This window comes from Centruroides vittatus, unplaced genomic scaffold (assembly GCF_030686945.1).
Source record: "Centruroides vittatus isolate TY-2023 unplaced genomic scaffold, ASM3068694v2 contig_374, whole genome shotgun sequence".
NCBI lineage: Eukaryota > Metazoa > Arthropoda > Arachnida > Scorpiones > Buthidae > Centruroides > Centruroides vittatus.
In genome coordinates this window covers 779,862-791,031 of record NW_027122196.1, presented here as the reverse complement: position 1 = coordinate 791,031, position 11,170 = coordinate 779,862, and positions in this window count along the sequence as shown.

Below are 11,170 nucleotides of genomic sequence, written 5' to 3'. Positions count from 1 at the left end.
ATATGGAACGTTATTTAATATGCCGAAATGTTGTCTATCTCCTTGCAAAAACGAGAAATGGATGTAGAGATGAATTTGTTTGATTTTTTTTAAACATTAAAGAAACGTCCAACATTAATTTTAAGGGCAGAAGTTCAGAGCACTTCTTTTTGCCTTTCTTTACTTTATAAATCGACTCCAAAATATTTTAAAGATTTAAAATTTCGTATAGGAAAATTCTTGATGGAATTATCTACAAAACTTTTTGACCTTATCGTATTAAATCGATATTTATCAAAGTGAGTAAGGTGATCCCATGGATGCTGTCACTTCTTACATACAGTATTAGATTCCACTATTAAATATTACTGTATTTTACCTCGTATTAAATAGAGAAATATGTAAAATTATTCGTTTAAACTTTAATTTAAATATCACTTATTTTCTTAAAGAATAATTAAATATTTAATTGGAAATTTTATTTAATTGCTTTTAGTTTTGCGCTTAACTCGTCCGCATATTGCTCGTAATTAGTGCTTCAAAATATGAGGGAGAAAACCTGATAAATTTAAGTTATGGGGATATTTTAAGTTAAGAATCATCATCAAAATAACTATAATAATTGGATATTAATTGGAAACAAAATTAATTTAATACAATTTGAATATTTTTTGCACGTTTATCATTTGTTAAATAAAAAGAATTAGTAGTTTATATGTTGTCTAGTACACTTACAAGGGGGTAGGCTTATAATCTTATGATATAACATACTTATACAAGAAAAATGTACATTATACTTTCTACAAATTCATAGTAAATAATTTTATTGAAGGGTTATTACACAATTGAAACCATTATTACCTTAATTTGTAACCTAAATTGTATTTCAGCCCCTGGTATTAAATGGCCCTCATTATACGATCATATAAAGCAAAAAATATATTAACAATGTGACAAGACTTATACAAGCATCCATAAACCTAACAATAGCACTAAAATAATAATAAAAGGCTAAAAACCAATTTTAAATAAAATACTTAAATCATACGCTTAGCTGTCGACAGCTTTACAAATTACATGGTAAATATTTTTAACACTATATTATACAATACAAGAATAGTATAAACAGGTAGATAGTTACACATATTTCCTTTTAAACTGCGAAAAAAAAAATTAATTTTTGACAAATTACAACTATATGATGCTTAAATATGTGGTGCTTATTGCATGTAAAATAAATAAAGTTTGCTTTATGTACAGTATAATATAATTATATAGTTGTATAATTGTGAAATATAATACTTAACTTTACCTGTCAGACTGATATGTTATACAGTATATCATATATTCGAATAATTATGATATATGTAATGATAGATAATATATGTAATGTCATCATCATTATCAATATACTTAAATTATAATTATAATTTAATTGCGAAATTTTGCCCTAAAGATACGCCGTGAAGTCGCCATCTTGAATTCAGACGAATAATTAAAAATATTTTGAATAATAATTGATTAAATATTACTTCGAATTGACGTAAACATTTTTACGTAATCGTTAACTGAATCCAAACTGATCCAAATAATTTTCTTATGATAATATTAACTGAATCCTTATGAGTCACGAAGGTGTTAATTGCGTTATTACTTTCATGATTCATGCCTTCAATTAATGGATAATTTATCAGATTCTGTAGGTGTGAATACCTATAACTGGATTATTTAGGATTCATTTAAAATATTATTATAAATTGTTAAAAATTATTGATGATTTATAATTAATTGATTCTGTTTTTTTATTATTTAAATCTAGTCTTAAAATTTTTATGTAAATCATGATTTTATGATTATATTCTGAGGAAATGTGGTGTGAGACTACATTACAAATAATTTCTTGTATAATATAGGAAATCACGGACAAAAAACAGCGTTTTCTCGAAAAAAATCCCGACCAAACTTAGTATAAGTTATTGAATTCAGTTTCAAACTTGATATTTTTGTGATATTCAGAAAGAAATTAACCAAAACTTTCTCACAGTAACCTTAAATCCTCTGTATTAGATTTATGTAAGTAACCCTGTATACAATATATTATCCTGATATTTATTGTAGGTACACTATAAATACCCTACATTATCCTTATACAAATAATCCTATATCTTATATTAGCTTTATATAAATCATCAATCTTACATAAACATTTTACGTAAAATTTTATATTTTTCCTATAAAAATCGACCCTATAGATCAAGTTATATTAACATAATTTCAGTTTAACCTTATGCTAATTATACACAAATAACCCATCTAATATATAGTTCTTATTTAATTGAATAATAAACGAATCAAACTAATATAAAATTAATCCTGCATTGAAATCAGTTCGACAATGTACAGACAGACAAACTGGTTGGCAGCATAGATTTTATTTATGATTAATTTAAAAACATGTCTATCAATAAAATCACATTATATATTAAAGTGTGACGTTTATAAAGTACAATGAACTCGCAAAAAGCGGAAAATCGTAACAAATACATGCGAATTGGTTGCGTAACAAACATGATTAATATAATTCATTACTTAAAATATTTATCATGCAATTTAATATTGGGTATATGCCATTTATAACACGTGTTATGACTCAATAATGTTCGTTTATGCCCTATAATTACTATTGAGTACCGTAACGTTGAATTACGATATCTCCAATGGCATATATGCACAATTCTTGTTTGTAATAGTTGCAAATTAACAAATACTGGCTCGTAAAGACTGTAAATTTGTAAGCAATGCAAATTAGGCGCAGGCAGCTTTACATATACACAAGTTACTCCATGTTACGTATATTAATAAATTTAGTAAGCTATAAAAAGTATGATTCACGCTTTTCAAGGATTAGTAGCAAAATTTAAGTAGTTGTAGACCCATTTTTAACGTTCTAGATCCAAAAATATGCCCCTAGATCCGCAGGAAACACGAGCGACTGGTTGAGAAGTATTGCCGTAGAAAAACCGTAAGAGTTAAAACTAGGAGGATACGCAATTAAGCAACCCACTCGTTTACAGTCAATTTACAGACTTACATTTGGTGGAAAATTTATTTTTCTACTTTGACGTCATTTCTATGACGTAGGGATTTGTATCGGTAGCTGCAGGAAGCCAGAACGGAAATACCTCGTCCTATGTCTTCCTTGACGACCTGGAGCGTTTTTTTTTGGGCTCATCCTTCACTCAGCAGTGAGAAAAGTGATACATTTTGGGAAAGCCGATGTGAGACTAATGAGTATAGTTCCATATATCGTCGCTAGAGGAGGGACGATCGAATGGTGTTCGATATGATTCCTATCTTTTCCCCTTTGCATGAGTAATTGAGATAATATTGTGCAATGAAAACAATTCTAAAGGCTATTTAAGTCTAATTTCTAATAAAAAACGCTCTTAATGCTAAAGGCAAATAATTCTTCTATGTGTTTTTCAAACGTCTCTCTAAAGAATGCTCTCCTTTCCATTCCAATATATCTTAAGTGAAAAATACGCGATAAAAATAATTCTGATGATAACTTCAAATTAATATATGATCAAATTTGCTTTCGAAGTTTAGAGAAAGCATAATTTCCTATTTATTTGATGAGATGCTTGCCTGTAAGGAGCGCACGAAGCCATTCCTATTCACGTTGCACGTGTTACTACCACAAAATTACGCAATAAAAACAACTTTAGTGGTTATTTTTGTTAGAAATATGATCGAACACGCTCTTGAAGCTGAAAACAAATCACTTTTCGGGGGCGCATTTACCTGTAAAGAATGGTCGCCCTCGGCTAGGATACGAACCCTTCTCTAGTAACGAAAGATGACAATCTATTAAAATGTCTTACGCGTATCCGGCTGCATAATTCATACCGGAAGGTAATCTGAGTATTAACTGTAACTATATCCATCCAGGGGTCATGCGCTGCTAGTTATCCGTGCATAAAGTCACATGATCTTCTAGCAAAGGGGTCGGATTTGGTCGCAACGGATGACACATTCTACAAAGTCGGTTTGTCTCCTATAATACAAAAGGATGTTTTTTAAATTAATATAATTGATGATTATTTTAAATTATCGAATAAATGGAAGTTTTAGTCAGAGAATTTTTGCAGGAATCCAATGTAAGTTTCTTTGTAGTTACCTTGCTTATTGATCCTCTTAACTGAGTTAACAAGTGTCTGTTCGTTAGAAAATCGCTCGAAAATAATTAATATACTTTAATTTACATGTTTATAAAATTAAATAACGAGTAAATTAATTAAAATATAGCTTTTTTTTATTATATTTTAAAATGCTTAATACTTTCCCAAACCGGGAAATTGAGATGTATGGATTAGGCATATTTTTGCCGATTTTAATTAATTTCTTTGGGTTTAACCGTTTAAATGTTAAGATTATGAATTCTTAAACTTAGTTAAAATTAGTTAAAATTAAATAATAAATTTAAAATTTTTAATTTTTTAAGAAATCTTTCATTAAATCTCTCACGAAACTAGAGTTGAGACTTGTAGATTCTGCAACTTTTAATTAATTTTTATTAAATAGTTTACAGACTTAAATGTCTAAATTTTTAAATTTTAAATTTTAAATCGTTGTTTATTACTTTAAAATAATTTTTATTAAGTTAAAACTTTAACATTTCTTTAAAAATTTTGCTTAAAAACTCTCACAAAACATGATCAGATATACGAACTTAACATCTTTTAACCGACTTTTCTTAATTATTTACAGACTTAGCTGTGCAAATTTTAAGATTTCGAGTTCTTAAATGCAATTAAAATTGATTAAAATTCATAAATAAGTTAAAAATTTTCAAATTTCTATGTTATTCGATGATTTTCACATTACGATGCGCATCCCACTTTAGACATTTATCGTAACGTTTTAGTTATTTCTGGCAGAATTTTATGGCATATCTTGCGTTAGAAATAGCAAATTTTAAAATAATTCATACACTTAACTTCAAAATTTTCTCCCTCCTTATTTTCATAAACAATATTTTTATTAAAAAAATTACCATAAATTATGAAAATCGAGATACAGAATATGATATTGTCATACAAGAGTCTAAGTTTAGTTTATTGGTAAAATAAGAGAATATTTATTTAATAAATAATATTATACTTATTAGATTAAGAGATGAATTTTTAGATATTTGTACGTTTTTTACGCTTGAAAATATGTAAAATTTCTTGCTATTTTACTTAAAAATCTCCGTATTTCAAGTGATGTAGTGTATATTGTTTAGCAAACGTTAACTAGATTTCTATGTTATTGATCCCGGATTACTCACTAAATATTGTTTACAATAAAAATATTAACAATCACATTACACCACATGTCCTAGAAATCTTTTTCCTGATTACAAAATTAATTTTATTGAATAATTTTAACTTATTTTCAAGCTTTTGAATGCCCTTCTAACAGAAATTTTTCTTCTAAATTAACTAATTTTTTCGATATTTATTAATTAAAAAATGGCTTCTAACATATATTTTATTATATAAAATATATAAATGTTTATTCAAAGAGTTTCTTAATTTTATTTCATTCTGTTCTAAATATCGTATTACGATTTAAATTATTTTTTTCCGTTTTTTTACTATGAAATATGACGATTTTAAATTTGTTTTATAATGTTCTTGTAACGTTTTAGCTGCCTGTTTTTAAGATTTAGCAATGAGAATTGAAGATTTAGAATATTGAAATATAGACTTTTCAATCCAGAAATCATCTAGAAATCTGGATATTTTTATTCTAGAAATCGTCTAGAAATCTGGATATTTTTATTCTAGAAATCGTCTAGAAATCTGGATATTTTTATTCTAGAAATCGTCTAGAAATCTGGATACTTTTATTCTAGAAATCGTCTAGAAATCTGGATATTTTTATTCTAGAAATCGTCTAGAAATCTGGATATTTTTATTCTAGAAATCGTCTAGAAATCTGGATACTTTTATTCTAGAAATCGTCTAGAAATCTGGATATTTTTATTCTAGAAATCGTCTAGAAATCTGGATATTTTTATTCTAGAAATCGTCTAGAAATCTGAATATTTTTATTCTAGAAATCGTCTAGAAATCTGGATATTTTTATTCCAGAAAACCTCTAGAAATTTGGATGATTTTAATCCAGAAATCGTCTAGAAATGAAGTTATTCTACATTCAGAAACTATCTAGAAATATGGATTTTTTTAATCTATAAGTTATCCAGAAATCTGGCTTTTTTAATCCAAAAACAAAATTTAGGGATTATTAGAGGCAGCCGAGCTTAATTTTCAGTATATTTTGATTTAGAAAAAAACTCTAATTTTCTAGGAAATTAACAGAATTAGTGTTAAAATGTTTTCCATGATAATCTGTTTTTGGAGCATCTGTTCGTATGTCTTTTCGTTTATTTTCTATGAAATTAGAGAGCTAGATCTATGACAATGTTGGTTGATGATACTTATGTAAATGATCAACTTTCTCTAATTTTTAACCCATTTATTTTTAACTTTGTCATCATTTATATGGTTACTTACATGAAATATTTTTTTTAAAAATTAATAATTTATAACATTTTAAATGGATATATAACATATTTTAGCATTTAAATACGTTTAAATGCGAATAAATATGTTGAAAAATTCATTTATTTTGAGTGAGAATTAAGTGGGATTTCAAGGTTCAGTGGTAGCTTATATTTACCGCATGGTCCTGGCGATTAAGTATGAAAAATTTTTACAGATTAATCAAAAGATTTAGGGCTAAGGTAAAGAATTAAAATCGGGGGAAAGGGTTATATCGAGGTTTAATTGTAGTCTATATTTACCGCAGGAATCTAAAGAGTAACTATGAAAAATTTGGTACAGTAATACCAAAGGGTTTGAAGTGTACCACAGCAGACATGGAGCCATTCTACAATATACAGTATACCCGATATATTCAAAGAAAAAAAAAGTTAAAAATTCATTTATTTTATTGGAAAAATTCTTGTAAAATGTAAAATTTACGTTAGTTTTAAACAAAATCATCGAATTTCAGAATGGAATTGCATCGATTTTAAATGGTTACTACACGTCATTCTATTGAAAACAAAAAAAAAGAATTAAATCAAAATATCATCAAACGTCTACAATTTCTAAAGTTGAGAGAATGATAACATAATTTATAAATATAAGTAGTTTCAACCGGGGGTTCGCGAGCTGTGAATAGGCGACCCATTATTATTATTTTGAATATTTCTTATCATTGTGAGTTGAGCCTAAGCTAATTTTATGTATTTTAAGTAATATTTTAAAATATAAATTATAGAATTATTATTAAAAACTATGTTAACATCACGAAAATCATAATAAAGAAACGAGAACCATCATAAAAATTAAATTAACATATATGGATAGATTCATAAGCATTAAAATCAAACATCCCTGCAAAATTTTACAAAAATTTCGGCAAAATACACAAGAGTTATTAGTAAAATATATGTTTAAAATGTAAAATATCTTCATGTGAAGATTGTTCCACTAAGCTTATATTGATAATTATTAGAGGTTGATTCAGGGAAGGAGTGGAGTGTTTAGGTTCTATGATAGGCTATATTTTTCCAAGGTTTATAGAGTGGTCAGCCTAAAGGACGGAGTAAAAAAAACAAGTTTGATTACGAGTAAAGCTTAGAAAGTATAGTAATAAATTGCAAGGAGCTTTATCTTAAATCTCCTAATAATTTTTATTTTATTTTTGAAGTATTTAATAAAATATAAATTATTTAATATTTATATTATTAAACTATTTATTATTTATATTATAAATTTGAAATACAGTATATTCATTTGGGATCTCTCCAGCTTGCAATACATCTGTATACTTTGCCTACGCTTAAATACCTTAAATTATGTTAAATTAAGCATTTTTTATTTAATTTCGATTAATTTTACTTAATTTTCATTAAAATGCTTAATTACTTTTTGATTTTATAAGCGCTTACAAGTGATAAAACGTGGAGGAAAGTAATGCAAAACTACACTCATTTGTAGCAATTTTCATAAAGGAAATTTGGTGAAAAGAAAGAATTTAATTAATTTAGATTAAATTATGGCAATTTAAATTTCATAATTTAATTTGATTAAACTTAAATTAATTGTATTTAAAATATATTCGTTTCTATTTACGCATGTAATTTATTATAGATAAATTCTTCACTCCTATGAAAATTCTCTTCTTATTTGCGATTAGTGCAAATAAATGATGATAATAATGATTAAATTGGAATTATTAATATCGTAATTATAATTAGAATGATGTAACTTGAATAATTCACGTATTTTTTAGCGTAACTGAAGAGCTAAATGGATAATGATGCTACGTAATATTGATCTAAACCGTATGTTATGTAGATGTGGATAATTGTTTTATGGAGTTATAAACATTATATAAGTGATTTAAATGGTTATTTGTATTGTTTAGGACTATAATAATTCATAAGTTTGTGAATTAAGTGGTTAATTGATTAAAAAATATGCATAAACCACTTTAAAAATTCATCTATTATCTATCCTCTTTAATTCCACTCTCCAGCATCTGTTTAAAGAACTTCAAGGATTACTTTTAATATTCATTAATTACAATTAATAAAAATATATATAATAAATGTGATTAAAATATCATTTAAAGGTTTAATTTACATTTTATAGCATTTGATATAGTTAATGGAACCAAGATTTGTTGTGGCCTTAAGCTATAGCCTATAATAGGCTCTTTTCCTCCATCAAACAGTGGTGCATATAAAAATGTGAGGTCCTAGCTACAGCTTACTTAATTTATGTACAGAACATAAAACACATAAAGAAAGAGGAAGTTGATAAACCAAAAGCGTCATATCAGAAAAGGGTATAGATAAACTCAAAAGGCCTTAGTCTGCGTGATATCCCCGCGGCTCTGAAAGTAAACGTACAACAAAAATATTAGTAATGAGCTGGTGCTCCCTAAGTAGACAACGTCTCCTGCCATAGCCGATTATGTCCATTAATGCGGACCTTAGTGAATTGGATCAAAATTTATCTTCTTCTTTTTTATGTATAAGTTCAAAATGCATTATGTTTTTTATGTACTGGTCAAAAATGCATTCTCTCTATAATAAACCGGCCAACAAATGCATTATTTTTATAGTATATTGATCAAAAATTAATATTTACATGTAAAAACCCATTTTGAAATGGAAAAATTTGAATAAAAAACAAAAAAAGAGAAGAAATTTTGAGATGGAGATTTAGAATTGAAATATCTGATTTATATCGCTAGGCCTATCGATATAAACAACATATTTATACCTTCTACATTCTTAATAAATTAAAATAATTAATAACAGACTTAATTTTTTCTCTAATATTGCTCTGTACTTTCGAACACCACAGCTTTTCATGCGCTTCTTCAGAGCATCTTTCATGAGAGATGCTCTGTTCTTCACTTTCTATCAAAAATAATTCTTACAATTAAAATAATTTATTTTATATTGCTCCAAACTACCTGTTTATAAAATTAGACAATTATATTCATACAACCGAACCTGCAATAACGGTCACCTCCCAGCAACCTGTAAACAGAGGCCATTTTCTCGGTGACGGTTTCTTTCTGAAATGCGCCATTGTATTTGAAATCACCTCTCAACGATGGCCATTTTTACCGTTGCCGTCAGGTCCGTTGTTCGGAGGTTCGACTGTACAAAATTTGATAAATTTTTAATAATTTAATTAAATGTTTTTTTAAAAATATCTCCTAATTTAAATGAAGGAGCTACGCCGATACGTAACTTAATACCCTTTTAATTTAATTTTATCATGAATATTTTTAATTATTTTTAATTGATTGATAGGTAGATGAATATAAAAATAAAATTTTGGAAGATGATAAAGTAAGTAGGAACCACTCAAAATGCTGCTTATTAACTTGTAACTGAAGCATCTTCTGTGCAATTTCTAGTCATAAATCACGCTTATGTCAAATTTTTTCTCAATTCGTTCCGTCTTTCAATTCACTAAAAACGTTATAAAAACAGCGTTATAACGAATTAATAAACATATAATTTCCATATTTACAAGTCAAATTCGATATAAAATTATGTCTTGGGCGTAAATTTTGTCTTAAAAATTTACATAATCGTTCTTTAAAAAAATATGGTGATGGAAACAAGATGCTGACATTTTATTTTTTTTTTCTTTTCTTTCTGAAAAAACACGTATTAAGCTGTTATCTTTTTTCCTATTCAGCTTTATAAATCACGTGAATGGGTAGTGGACGAATCAAAAGTAACGAAACGTGTGAAGCATTTTAAGAGTTAAAAAACACTTTCAAAAAATCGAAATTTCGTTTTTTTCAGCTTAGATAAAGGAAATTTTAAACCTCGCTCGCCTTTTGAATACAATTTTAGCATCTTTCTTCCCTTTCGATCGACGTTAAATCGCAAAAATAAAGCAGAAAATATATTTTTTTACGTTTTAAACACTCGCAAATTGTATAGGAAAGCGAATATTTTACATAGACACTTTCTCTACTATATAAATCATTAGCAGCATCCTTCTGCTCTCCGTTATCACTAGGATTTACATTCTCATCCACATCCTTGTAAGCCGCACTAAATTGTTAGAAGGAAGGTTGTAAAGTATACGAAACGACAATCTTTGTAAATATCTTAACGCCAACCGCATTCTTCTTTAACACGATACTTAAATATGTAATCTCTTCTGGGTACCAAGTTAAATTCCACAGAGTGATTGTGTCCATATTTATCTTCCGACGTTGCAAACGAGATTGGAGAAAGAAAAGGCCATTGAAGGACGGTCACCATGACAACACCAATCACAGCTAAACGCAAAACGTGTAGATGTGAGGAACGTTCGACGGTTTATCGCGAAATATATCGCGCGTGACGCCAAGTTGTCACCCTGCCAAACACTCCTTTGCATGACCATTGGACGATAAATAAGAATATTTTCTATCCCCTCCTCCCCCTTTTCGATCAACATATGATACCAAAATTCGAGAGCCCGTTTCTCCCTTTGCAACAGATAAGAGGAGGGTGAGAATCGAAACAGTTGCTCTACCCATACTCTAGCAGGTATTGTCTTCCTTTTTTTCCCCTATGTTTAACGCTGTATTTATGTATGTAATGTAG